The following is an 11,336-nucleotide window of genomic DNA, read 5'->3' as shown; positions in this document are numbered from 1 at the left end:
GACATGGTAGATTACATGTAAAATCCCGGTGAACAACTTTAAAAGTGCTAATTTTACTAAAAGCATTGATCACAGTCATTTCTTTAAGACAGAGAACACAGCCCATGTATTGAATATTAGACAGATTTGTTGGCATGAGCTGGTAGCCATTTTGTATTTCTGGCATCCATTTTGTTTCCCATGGCCTCTCTCCTACCTTTCTGTTAACTGTCCTTGCAGCCTGTCTAGAGACAAAGTATGTTTAACATACTCCACTTCACTCATGCCCAGAAGGGCCTAACTAACAGAATGCTCCTACTTCTCTTGTATAACTCTCATAATATTTTCACCAGGATCACAGAGAGTGTCTGGGTGAAAGAAAGAATTATATTTGCACGTTTTTCTGTAATCTGTAAAGATGGTGCAGAGAGACGGTGAGATGGTATGAGCAGAGACACACATAGTGGAAGCATAGACAGACATGGTAGATTACATGTAACATCCTGGTCATGTGTCTAAGATCAGACTGTGAGTGAAGCTTGATTTTAAATGAAACTGGGTGAATAATTTGCTTAGTTGATGTGTTTAAAAATATGGGAATACATGTATTCTTGAAGTCAGTTAGGCTTTAGGATAAGTACTGCTAGGGAATCTTAGGCAGCATGTCTGTCAGGCCTCTTAGTTCCCAAATAGGCTCTATGCTGTGCAATAAAGATCCAGGTTGTGCCGTTGAAATGAAAAAAGAAAGGTATGTCTTGCTTATATATATATATGGTCTTTTTTTGCCAGTAGAGACGGTGAGATGGTATGAGCAGAGACACAGATAGTGCAAGCAGACACAGACATGGTGGATTACATGTAAAATCCTGGTGAAAAACTTTAAAAGTGGTCATTTTACTAAAACCATTTATCACAGTCATTTCTTTAGACAGAGAACACAGCCCATGTGTTGAATAATAACAGATTTGTTGGCATTAGCTGGAACTCATTTGAATAATTTGCTTAGTTGATGTGTTTAAAAATATGGGAATACATGTATTCTTGAAGTCAGTTAGGCTTTAGGATATGTACTGCTAGAGAATCTTAGGCAGCATGTCTGTCCGGCCTCTTAGTTCCCAAATAGGCTCTATGCTGTGCAATAAATATCCAGGGTGCTCTGTTGAAATGAAAAAGGAATGTTATGTCTTGCTTATATATATATATGGTCTGTTTTTTGTCAGTAGAGACGGTGAGATGGTATGAGCACAAACACAGATAGTGCAAGCAGACACAGACTTAGTACATTACATGCAACATCCTGGTGAAAAACATTAAAAATTCTCATTTTACTAAAACCATTTATCACAGTCATTTCTTTAAGACAGAGAACACAGCCCATGTGTTGAATATTAGACAGATATGTTGGCATGAGCTGGAAGCCATTTTGTATTTCTGACACACATTTTGTTTCCCATGTGCTATCTCCTACCTTTCTGTTAACTTTCTTTGTAGCCTGGCTAGAGACAAAGTATGTTTAACATACTCCACTTCACTCATGCCTAGAAGGGCCCAACTAACAGAATGCACCTACTTCTCTAGTATAACTCTCAGACTATTTTGACCGGGATCACAGAGAGTGTCTGGGTGAAAGAAAGAATGATAGTTGCACGTTTTTCTGTAATCTGTAAAGATGGTGCAGAGAGACGGTGAGATGGTATGAGCAGAGACACACATAGTGGAAGCAGAGACAGATATGGTAGATCACATGTAACATCCTGGTCATGTGTCTAAGATCACACTGTGAGTGAAGCTCGATTTTAAATGAATCTGGGTGAATAATTTGCTTAGTTGATGTGTTTAAAAATATGGGAATTCATGTATTCTTGAAGTCAGTTAGGCTTTAGGATATGTACTGCTAGAGAATCTTAGGCAGCATGTCTGTCAGGCCTCTTAATTCCGAAATAGGCTCTATCCTGTGCAATAAAGATCCAGGGTGTGCTGATGAAATGAAAAAGGAATGTTATGTCTTGCTCATATATATATATATATATATATATATATATATATATATATATATATATGGTCTGTTTTTTGTCAGTAGAGACGGTGAGATGGTATGAGCACAGACACAGATAGTGCAAGCAGACACAGACGTGGTAGATTACATGTAACATCCTGGTAAAAAACTTTAATAGTGCTCATTTTACCAAAACCATTTATCACAGTCATTTCTTTAAGACAGAGAACACAGCCCATGTGTCGAATATTAGACAGATTTGTTGGCATGAGCTGGAAGCCATTTTGTATTTCTTGTAGTCATTTTGTTTCCCATGTGCTGTCTCCTACCTTTCTGTTAACTGCCCTTGTAGCCTGTCTAGAGACAAACTATTTTTAATATACTCCACTTCACACATGCCCAGAAGGGCCTAACTATCAGAATGCACAGGGCTCACAGATGTTTATATTCACACAGCTCTGATGATGCACCTCAGACATGGGTCTGGCGGCTGTTATTACTCACACAGCTCTGATGATACACCTCAGGCACAGTGCTCACAGCAGTTAATATTCACACAGCTCTGGTATTGGTACCGTCGTCATGGGGATTTGAAATGTATGCTTAGAAACTTAGGAACTCCTACATGGTTTCTTACTCTAAGCTGTGCTGAGTATGCTTGGGAAGATTTATTTGAATTTCTTCGAGAAGCAAATGCAAACATAGAAAATATAGAGTACAAGTCACCTGGAGAACTGTGCTCTTTGGATCCAGTTAATGTATGCAGGTATTTTAAACATAGATTTGAAGCTATGATGTCTTTTATTACAAACAAAAAAAATCCTCCTCTTGGCGAGGTTCTGGATTTCTTCTGGAGAAAAGAGTATCAAGCGAGAGGTGCTCCTCATATTTATATGTTATTATGGATCAAAGATGCTCCCAAATTTGGAACAGACTCAGATGATACTTTAATGTCTTTCATTGAAGAATATGCAACATGTGATATACCCAAAAGTACAAAAGATAAGGACTTAAGAGGAAAAGTCTTACAATTTCAAAGCCATCATTGTGGCAAATACTGTCGACGAAAGTTCAAATCAAAGGATAAATTCTATACCAAATGTCGTTTTGGATTTCACGACCAGTAATTTCAAAAGGAAGAGTGAACAACAATTATGTCATCATTGCGACATACTATCACAAGAAGATCCATAAAAAATACCTACAATTTAAGAAGAAGTGAAGAGTCAAAATACATAAATTACTATAACCCAGTCATTTTTTCCATGTGGAATGCTAATATGGATATTCAATATGTTGCAGACAACTCTATTGCTATGGCTCGATATGTAACGTCTTACATCACCAAATCTGAAAAGACGGAACTAATGCAAATGTGGGAAGAAATTTCTCATGAAAAGAGCCTAAGTAAGAAATTGTATAGCTACAGTTTGAAGATGTTGTCTCATCGAGAAATTGGAGCATATGAATGTTCTGATCGATTATCATCTGCAAGTCTATATGCAAAATCTAGAACAATCATTTGGGTGAGTTTAGGTCTTGCAAAAACACGAAACCTAGTTTTGAAACCTGTTCAAGAAATTGAATATTTAGCAGAGAAAAAACTAAACAGTACAGACATTCTGAAGACTAACATGTTGGATACATACTATCCAAATAGAAGTAATCAGCTTGAAAACGTTTATCGGTATGAAGTACTGCAAAGCTACACTTTTAAAAGGAATATTACAGAAGATATCGATAAAGGTGTATATGCTGTGATTGGATGTGAAGGATGTCTGGTGAAACAAAGAAAAGGACATTTGATTAATCACCGAAAACTGAGTTACGAAACTCCTCACAAAAGGGAATTTTACTATTTAGCTCTTTTGCAACTCTTTAAGCCATGGCGTACAGAAGAGGAACTACTTGGAGACTTTGACAGTTATGAAGATTCATTCAACGCAACTAAAGATATTATCGAATGTCCTATTTTTGCTACTTATCTGAAAATGTTAAATGACGAAACACAGCAAGAAGCTACAATTGCAGCAGAGATTGTTAGAGACAGTTCTCAAGACAGTCATAGATCTGCTACGTTGAGTCAAGATCCACTAGGACAACCAATTATTCAAAATGAAGCAGCCACAGCCACTGCCATGGATGAGGTGGAAAGAGCAATGGAACAAGCTTAAGAGGATGTAATAAACTTATAAGAATGTGAAAAACAGCTAAATCTTAAGCAAAAACAAATATATGAAGATTGAGCATGGCTTACGCCATGAGAAAAAAGAATGCTCTTGTATGTCATTCCAACCTGTCCGACTATACGTGAGTGGAAAAGCCGGAACTGGTAAAAGTTTTCTAATTAAAGGAATTGCAACATATTTATAGCAAAGAACTGAGTCATCACTCTCCTGTGTTGTCACTGCTCCAACTGGGTTGGCAGCACACAACATTAAAAGGATTACTTTACATCGTTTATTGATGCTGTCAGTCGAACATGAAAATAAATGAGAATACCACAAGCTATCTGGAGAAGCTTGTTGTGAAGTTTCTAGATTCCTTAAAAAATGAAACTTCTCATTATTTATGAGGTAAGAATGGTATCAAATTTAATGCTTGCCTTTGTGCATTTAAGAATGCAACAGATTCTTAAAACAGAGTAAGATGTGTTATTTGGAGGCAAACTCGTCATCGTTTTTGGAGATCTACTGCAGCTAACTCCTGTGAAAAGCCAACCTGTGTTTAAAACTGTTACACATGAAGACACCAGAAAGTGCTTGGGAAGTATTGGAAATGTTAATATATGGTCGCATTTCAAATATACAGAACTCATTCATTGAATGCGACTGGCAAAGGATGCGGATTATAAAATATTCTTCAAGATATAAGAATTGGAAAACTAAGTAAACATGCCAATAAAACTTTACAGGCACGATTACTTTCAGATTTTTTTTCAAATGAAAATGTTGTGGCAGAGAATATATATAGTAAAGTGGAAGAAGATAAGTCAGTTATATGCTTGATGCCAACTCTACAAGAATGTTCAATCTTCAATGAAAAAATGTTAAATTTTGAAAATCAAGAAATTAAGAAACTGGAAGCTAAAGATAGAATAGAGCATGAAGGAAGTACTATTATTTTGTCAGAAAGGTTGAAGTTAAAATTGGATTCTTTAGATAAATCAATATCTAAAAGTGCTGGTTTAGAAAAGAATCTGTATGTATGTTTAAATATGCCGGATCATTTTACAAAGAAATTTACATGTGGAAAGAGGTTTGGTGAATGGAGCAATGGGTAATGTTGTTGGTTTATTGAATTACCCAAATAGAGAAGAGATTGAATTTTTGAAAATCAAATTTGATCAAATTGAATAAGTACAACAATTGAGTTGTTGTTCAGCTCGATTTTTGCCTGTAAAAGATTTATATGTCCGACGAAAACAGTTTCCTATTTGTTTGGCATATGCGGTGACTATTCATAAATATCAAGGTTTAAGTGTAGATTGTGCTTTGGTGAATATTGGAAGTACTGTGTTCAAAGAGAGTATGGCCTATGTTGCTTTATCTCGAGTCAGAACTTTTTCCGAATTATACTTGATTGATTTTGATGAGACAAAGATTAGTGCAGATCTTAATTGTGTGAAGGAGTATAACAGGTTAAGAAGAGAATATGCTCCAAGTTTACCTCAATATCCTTTAATTGAAAACATGTGGTAGGTCGAAAAAGAAGATATGAGAAAAAATGTAGTGAAGTGGTAGAGAAAAGAAAAAAAGTAGATGAACCTGTGATTGGAAGCAAAAAGAAAAAGGATACTACTGAAGAGGCTGTTGGATTTCAGTTTGAAAACAGTTCTGGTGTCAACTGCTATGCAAATGTAGTGGTTAATGTAGTAAAGCAGTGTCTTTCAATAATCTAGTTAGTGAAGCAAATCAAAACATGGTCTGTTCTTAATGTAACTCAGAAATGTTATCAACAATATTTATCTAAAGATATGGACAGTATATAATTTTAATGCTCCAACGATGCAGACCTGATGGAACAAAATTGACAACTTCAATTAAAAATGTTGTGGCTTCTCAACTATCAATTTCTGGAAGAACTTTTGTAACTGTAGCAATTATCTTCCATGATGGTCCTTCTACAACATCAGGACATTACACAGCTTATTTAAAATCTCCAAAAGGCTGGACACACTGTAATGATACTCAATTGACTTTTAAAAAACGTTTGCCTTTTGACTTACCACATTCTAACCTAGTGTTTTTACAACCCAAATTTTAGGAAAATTAATTGGCCTAGGAAGATTACTGCTATTATGATACTCGGTTCAGAATTAGTTTGTGAGTGAGGGTGAGCAAATTATTAAAAAAACTTGTATTTGAGATAATGATAGCATCAGGTAGAGGTTTTACTAATCTTAGGTGGTAGACAACACGTTGGAACTTTTGATTCTAAAGTTCGGAAAAGAAAGGTTAAGAGTACAATTAAGTAATTTGCAAACTAAACACTTTACACATACTATTTGGCCGTGAGGAGAAGTATCTCAGAACAAAATGACTACTTCGGGAAAATGTTGTTAGAACATGCTTGTATGGAAGTTTATTTAGAGGGTATAAAAAATAAGTGATATTGTTTTATTACTTTGTGATTGTTGGAGATGTAGCATACTTAAACAAGAAATTGCGAATTAGAGAAAAACATTTAAGATATGTTTTTTTCGAATATTTACATTATGTATTCAAATGTTGTATGGTTCTTTTTTTACCCGCTGTCATATGATGAGTAGTATTGCACTCACTGTTTTAAGTGAAATTCAATACATTCTGAGAACAGCAAAATAAAATAATTAAAATATTGTACAAAATATTTAGTATTTTGTATTACAAAATATACATTATAACTGCATTGTTTCTTCTCTTCCACAGATATTATATTTATAAGGTAAGTACGACAAACAAACAAAAACTTCTTTAAGAATCTCTTACTTATCTTTCTCTCTTTCCTCACCCTCCTATCCCTTCTGTCACTGTCACTGCCTTTCACTCAATCTAAGTCATATTCTCCCACTTCATATTTTCTTCTCTGTTCATAATTGCCATTCTCTTTCTCCTGTCCCTTATTCCTAAGTTTCACTTATTTTCTTTCGCTCACTCCATCTGTCAATCCCTTTCCCTTATTCCCCTTTCTTGAATGTCTTTTGCTAATTTTCATACCTTGAGTCGCTCACTTTTTTCACTCCATTTCTCTCTTCCTCTCTTTCTTTTTCTCACTCAGTCTAATCACTTAATTTCCTTTCAGTCACACACTCTACCTTTCTTTCTCTTTCACTTACTCTCTTTCTATCCTCCTCTGTCATCCTTCCTCTCTTTTCCTTTCTATTTTTTTCACTCATACTTTCTTTTGTATTATGAAATATATATTATAACTCAATTTTTTCTTTTCTTCCATAGATAGTATATTTTTGAAAGAAAGTATATTATAAAGTTGCCATTATTTATAAGGTAAGTTTCACAAACAAAAAATATTTTTTCATCAGTCTCTTACTTTTCTTTCTGTCTTTTACATTCCTTAACATCACTTTTTCTAACCTTCTTTTAATGATCTTACTCACCTGTTCTTGTTTACATTACTGCCCTTCATTCACCTCTACTCTCCAAAAGTACTTTTCCTTCACCATTGTCTGTTTCCTACATATGTTTCCTTTTTCCTTAATCACTTCCTTGTGTTGCTGTATCGCTCAGTCTCTTCTCATTCCCCCCTAACTTTCTTTCTATTTCTTCATCCCTCAGTGACCTTCAGTCACTCCACTTCTTTTATTCTTTCACTCCATTTTGTTCACTACCCTTCCTTAACTCCCTTTATCACTCACTATCTTTTGCTTCATCCATCTCTAAATCTCTTCTACAATTTTAGTCACTATAACTAAATTTTTATCTCACTCACTCCCCACTTCTTAATTTCACTTACCTCCATTGTATCATCCTCATATCCCTCACCATCACTCCACTTCTCTTAATATTCACTCCCCTTACCCTACTCTATTTCCCTCTCATCATGCCTTACACTCCTTCACTGTCTCTGACCCGCTCCCCTTCTCTCACTCACCCTCTCTCACTCTCTTTCCCTTTAGTGCCCTTCCCTTATTTTTTCACTCCTCTTAACTAACTCCCCTACCCTTGGTCCCTTTCTTTTAGTCACTGTTTGTCTCACATTTCCTCACTCATCATACTCTCCTTTCCTCACTCACCATACTCTCCTTTCCACACTCATTCCCTCAGTCCCTTCCTCTCCTTCACTCAGTCATTCATTTATACACTACACATTCTCTCCCTCTCTCTCTGTCCCTCACCCTTCCACAGATACTATATAATTTGTCATTATTTATAAGGTAAGTATGACAAAAAAAATATCTTTTCATCACTCTATTATTTCTTTTTCTCTTATTTCCTTTCTTCACTCTCTCTTACTCATCTTCCATTTATTTATGTTAGTCCTCTTCCATCATTCTCTTTACTCCTCTATATTCACCTTTACATTCCTTCTCTCACCATCAGTACTCTTCCTTCACCCGGAAGTATCTTATCCAACTCCCTCTTTCCCCTCTCTGTCCTTCACTTCTCTTTCCTATCTTCTTCCATTGCTATCCTTGTCTTGCTGTACTGATCAGTCTCTTCTCACTCTCCCATTACTCATCATCCCTCACTCTCTTTCAGTCTCTGCACTTCTTTCACTCTCTTTCCCTCGCTTCATCTGTCAGTCCCTTTCCCTTACTCTTCTTTCCTTATTTACTTTTGCTAACTCCCTTTCCTTTAGTCTCTCACTTCTTTCACTTCATTTGTCTCTCTCTCTCTCCCTATGTCTCACTCAGTCTAATCACTTCATTTCCTGTAAGTCACTTGCTCTCCCTCTCTTTCTCTGTCACTTTCTCTCTCTCTTTCTCTCTCCCTCACCCTTCCTCACTTTCCGTTTCTGTTTCCTTGACTTCTACTTTTTTTTCTATTACGAAATATATATTATAACTACAATTTTTCTGTTCTTCCCCAGATAGTATATATTTTTTAAAAATATACTATAAAGTTGTCATTATTTTTAAGGTAAGTTTGACAAAAAAATACTTTTTTATCACTCACTTACTTTTCTTTGTGTCTTTCCCATTCTTTAACCTCTCTCTTACTAACCTTCCTTTACTCATGTTACTCACCTTTTCTCGTTGTGATTACTGCCCTTCATTCACTTCTACACTCCTTTTCTCACCAAAAGTACTCTTCGCTCACCATAACTGACCTTGTGTAACTCTCTCTTTCCACTGCCTGTATCTCACTTCTCTTTCCTATCTTCCTCAATCACTACCTTGTGTTGCTGTATCACACAATCTGTTCGCACTCCCCCCTTACTCTCTTTCTATTACATCATCCCTCACTGACCTTCAATCACTCCACTTCTCTCACTCTTTCTTTTCCTTTTCTACACTCCCCTTCCTTTATTGTCTCCCTAATTCTCCTTTCCTTCATCCGTCTCTAAGTCTCTTTCTCTGTCTCAGTCAGTATAACTGATTTACTCCTTCACACTTCTTCACTCTCTCTTTGTTTGTCTCTCATACTGTCTGCCTCTTTGTCCACCATTCTTCCTTTTCTTTTCTCTCTCATTCCATAAATCCTTCTCTTTTACTCACTAATGTTTCCTGTCTCTTAATATGCTTCTTTTTCTCACCCTGTCACTGCCCTTCACTAACTCTCACTCATTTTCGCCCACTTCATATTCTTATCTCTGTGCATCACTCCTATTCTCTTTCACCTGCTTCAATTCTCTCACTCGCCCTTACTCTCTTTCCATCACTCCATCTGTCATTCCTCTTCCCTTACTTCATTTTCCTCATTAATTTTTGCTAGCTCCCATTTGTTTAGTCCCCCACTCCCCTTCACTCCATTTAACTCTCCCTCTCTTCGTCTGTGGCACTCAGTCTAACCGCCTCACTCCCTCTTACTCACTTGCTCTCCTTCTCTTTCTCCCTTATTCTCCTTCCCTCACCCTCATACCCTTTCTGTAACTGTCACTGCCCTTTATTCACCGTCACTCCCCTTCCCCTACTACCTTTCATCCTGTCTCTATGTCACCCCTGTTGTCTTTTCTGCTCTCTTTCCCTCACTCTCCCTCACTCTCCTTCACTCATTTAAATCCTTAGTCACATTCCCTCACCACGCTTTCCAAAGTCCCTCCATTCCCTCACTCAATTTCTGTCTCCCTCACTCCCCACTTCTCACTTTCACTTACCCCCCTTTTATAATCCTCATACCCTTTCCCTCACTATCACTCCACTTTTTATACCTTCACTCCCCTTACCCTACTCTATTTCCCTCTCTCCGTCCCATACACTCCTTCCTTGTCTCCGCCCCGCTCTCCTTCTTCACTCCCCCTACCTTACTCTCTTTTTCTTAGTGCCCTTCCCTTACTTTTTAACTCACCTTAACTCACTCCCCTACCCTTAGTCCCTTTCTTTTAGTCACTCTTTGACTCACCTTTCCTTACTCACCATACTCTCCATTCTTCACGCATTCCCTCAGTCTCTTTCTCCCCTACACTCAGTCATTTCAGTCATTCATTTATTCACTATACATTCATTCAAACAGATAATGACACATTGTTTTAGAAATACAGCTGAGAAGTGAGTTAGTTCTGAAAATAACTTTTTATTTGTTTTGTTGTTTTATATATTTTTTTCTTTTTTGAAAGTTTTATATTTTTTGTTTTTTTTCAAACTGGAAGGGGAATCTTCAACTGCAAAAATGTTCAACAGTAACAAAATAAATCCAAACTTAAAAAAAATCATCTTCTCTTGGAGCATTGGTGTTCATTAATTCTCCGCTCGATCAGAGTGAGGCTCTGCTCTTCTACACAATAATTTCAAAGTACTTGTTGCATCTCACGTGCACTTTTCTTAAGAATGGTCTTAAGTCCATTTCTGCTGTGGATGGAGATGCAGGTGGTTGTGCCGATGATGTGCTAGCCACAGCTGGTATATTTACAACAAGGGGTGGTGAGGGACAGAGTCTCTGAATTAAGCAGAAAGCTCTCACCCAGTCAAGAGATCAGGGCTAGATCCAACACCGTTTTTTAGCTCACTGCACCATCCCAGTTTCAGAACCTGGCTGTATGCAAATTAGTCTGTTCCTGTCCCAGTGCATGATGGGAACAGGGCAAACCAAACTACAAAAGCCAATTCTTACACTGGGAAGGAAACAAGCTCCCGGGGACCGGTTTCTGGCATTACAGCCGTCTTCGGCCCGGTTTGCTTGAATCCTGATGGTGCAATGAGCAAGGGTCTCACATCTGAGAATACCCTTCCACGCTTAGGGTGGACAAAAACTATTTACAACAA

This window comes from Lissotriton vulgaris, chromosome 3_1 (assembly GCF_964263255.1).
Source record: "Lissotriton vulgaris chromosome 3_1, aLisVul1.2, whole genome shotgun sequence".
NCBI classification, from domain to species: domain Eukaryota; kingdom Metazoa; phylum Chordata; class Amphibia; order Caudata; family Salamandridae; genus Lissotriton; species Lissotriton vulgaris.
Note: the sequence above shows the minus strand (reverse complement) of the source record.